The 3,016-nt window shown below is 48.5% G+C and overlaps 1 non-coding gene across 1 annotated transcript; it reads right to left on the bottom strand.

Annotated features, from left to right (window-relative positions):
- Positions 1-1,050: 1,050 nt before the first annotated feature.
- Trnaq-cug lies at positions 1,051-1,122 on the bottom strand. The gene has a single exon. It is a non-coding gene; the product is annotated as a tRNA-Gln (tRNA).
- Positions 1,123-3,016: the final 1,894 nt, after the last annotated feature.

The raw sequence follows: 3,016 nt of genomic DNA, 5'->3' as shown, positions 1-3,016 counted from the left end.
CCTAAAATCCCTCGCGATCCTTACATCCCTCGGGATCCTAAAATCCCTCGCGATCCTTACATCCCTCGGGATCCTAAAATCCCTCGCGATCCTTATACCCCTCGGGATCCTTCTGAAGCTTCCTCCCGGCTGGGGGAAACGTGTTCCCACCAGGTGGCGCCCGGGGCCTCTGGTCCGGAGCGGAGTGCGGCTGCGCGGAGCCCGCGGTGCCAGAACCCTAGGGCCGGCGCTCCAGTCCCCTTCACCTAGACCTGGGCGCCAAGCTGCGAGCTGCAGGACTCTCGCTTCCCACGAGGAACCCGCTCCCTGGGGCCCGTTCCCAAGCTCTTCGAGGACGGCCGGCATCGTCGCGGTGGAGACCTCGGAGCTAGCAATTCAGAATGAAATCTGAACCTAAAGAAGCAGCAAGCAAACATGTAGAATGCAAAAATCCGCCCGAATAAAATACAGCACTGCTTCTCAGGGCCCCAACCACGGACCCCAGAGACACCGTCACCAAGGGCTGCGATCTCGCCGACGATTTCTCCGAGTTGTACCTTGCTGACCCAAGACAGGCGGGGCAGTTACGAGGTGTCCCAGTGAGCGACACCACGGGGCGCGGGATCCGTGACTCCTTTTCCGTGCCAGGCGCCTTCGCCCTGAGCCCGAGGGTCGCCTGAGCACAGGGTGGCTCTGGCAGAGTCGGTGGGCCCTTGGGTGGCCGGGTCAGGACCTCGGGTGTCAACCAGGTCTGGCAGGGCCGAGGGAACTGATGAGCCGGCAAATTCCCCAAAACGGGGACTCCCTGAGAAGCCGGTCTCCCGAGGCAGACTCCTGGGCAGGGAGCCGGAGGACTTGGGACCTGGAGAGCCCCCGCCCGCTCAGCTCCTATCCCTGGACCCAAACCTTCCTGTTTCCTGCAAGATGTAAGGGCAGAATCCAGGCCCCACTTTCTTCTTTTTTTTTTTAAACCTCCAAGCCGTCGGAGTCCAGAGCCAAGTGTTGGGCATTACAAGGCCAAGTCTTATTTACACTGTGAAAGAAAATTGTCTTCTGCCCAAGTAAAAAGAAAGGTCCCACCGAGATTTGAACTCGGATCGCTGGATTCAGAGTCCAGAGTGCTCACCATTACACCATGGAACCCATACAAATATTTCCAGTGGCGTAACAAGTGAGCACAGAGATGTTACCACCCATCATGCACACCAACTAACTCTAGGCAAATCATGGGACCTCACAAAATGAAGTCACATCCACTTGGGGATGAAGGCAAGGGAGGAGTGCTGCAAGCATCCCTTGCAAACCCAGCGCTCTCACTCACTTTACCACATTTTCCTCTCCGGAAATGGCTGCAGAAAACAATGTCATTTCCCTTTTCCTGCCCTTCACACTTTTCCCACTGCCCACCCAAGCCCCGGGATCCTCAGGGCTCAACTTGGAACTCCTGGCTTGCTTGGTCACATGGCACCTACTACTTTTCTTGCACCTTACCTGTTCTGTGTGAAGACCTGTCAGCCATGAAGGAAGAACCATTTTTGTGCATACTTTTGGTATGTTTGTTTGGAGTGCTTCTGATCAGGAGGATGTTTTTTTCAGTTAAAATAAAAAGCAATCAACCATGTTTAATGTTTGCATAAAACACTCAAGCCAGACTGTAAAACAGTGCTGTGACTCAAATCCAGTCCACACTGATCAGGCCAGGAGCCAGTGCGCTGACCCGGTGTCACACTGTTTTCTGAGTTGACTGACTTTACTCCATTCCAATGTGTATCTAGTACAACTCAAAAATCACACAGTTAAAAAATAAAGTACAGCTGGGTGTGATGACACAGACTGACAATCCCAGCATTCTTCTTGGGAAGTTGAGGCTGGAGGATAGCAAGTTTAAGTCCAGACTGCGCAATTTAGTAACTTAGGAAGATACTGTCTATAAACCAACAAATAGCTCAGATTTTTAGAAAGGGATGAGCTTTAGTTTGGTGCCAGGCCCCTGTGTTCCATTCTAAGCACCAGAGGAAAAAAGTACATATGTCATGCTTCCCAAGAGTAGGTTGCCAGGTCATAGCCTGTCTGTGTCCAAATTTTTTTTTTTTTGATATGGGGAATTGGACTCAGGGCCTTGCACTTGCCAGGCAGATGCTTGTGCCACTGAGCAATATCCTTGGTCAAATTCTCTTAGGTTGGTGCAGTTTTTATGTATATATTCCTTTTTCTTTTTTTCTTATTTTTTTAGGTACTGGCAATCGAACTCAGGACATTATGCTTGTCAGGCAGGCACTGTGCCACTCAGCTATATCCCTGGCCCCAGTTTTTATGTATATAAGACACCACCATGCAAAACAGTTACATAGATCTCCAGGTAACCTTAGGTGGTTAAAGATGAATATGAGCACATTAAAATTTTAAAAAGATAATTTGAGCATTCAGTGGTTCATAAATCAGCCTGACTATAAGCAGCTCAACACACTGCAGGTAGGGAGAAGAGAGTAAAAAATTCTAAAGTGTTCCTGGGAAGCAAAACAGGAAATTTGCTTGATTGGTTAGAGCAGAAGTGCTGGTTAGACATTAGTTGGTAGTTTTTGCTTGGTAATATCTCTGGTTCTTTCACTGTTTATGCTGACTTTGGTTTGCTCCTGAAGGAACTCAAGGCTTTGGGCCTTCTCAGCCTAAAAATATTTCAATGAAGTTTTTTGTTGAAATAATTATTTCTTTCCTGTATCCTCTTATTTATGAGATTCACTAAAATAGGGGTACAAGCCCCACTCTCTGTGAATGTCCTGGCTGGTTTGTCTTTGTCTCAGGGAGGATCATGTAAATCACCATGTCAGGCTCATTGCAGACATGTTCCTTTTGTTGCTGATCTTGTTCTTGGTTGCTCTGATCACAGTATGTCCATCGAACATATTTTTGTTTCATTTTGTTTTGCTTGAGATAGGATCTACTCTGTATTTCAGGATGAACTTGAACTGATGAGTAGCCTAGGATGATCTCTACCTCCTCCTCCTCCACAATCCTTCTGCATCATTCTCCTTAGGGC

Source organism: Chinchilla lanigera, unplaced genomic scaffold, assembly GCF_000276665.1.
Source record: "Chinchilla lanigera isolate Chin_1 unplaced genomic scaffold, ChiLan1.0 scaffold00167, whole genome shotgun sequence".
Taxonomy (NCBI): domain Eukaryota; kingdom Metazoa; phylum Chordata; class Mammalia; order Rodentia; family Chinchillidae; genus Chinchilla; species Chinchilla lanigera.
Note: the sequence above shows the minus strand (reverse complement) of the source record. Positions and strands in the feature narration are given on the sequence as shown.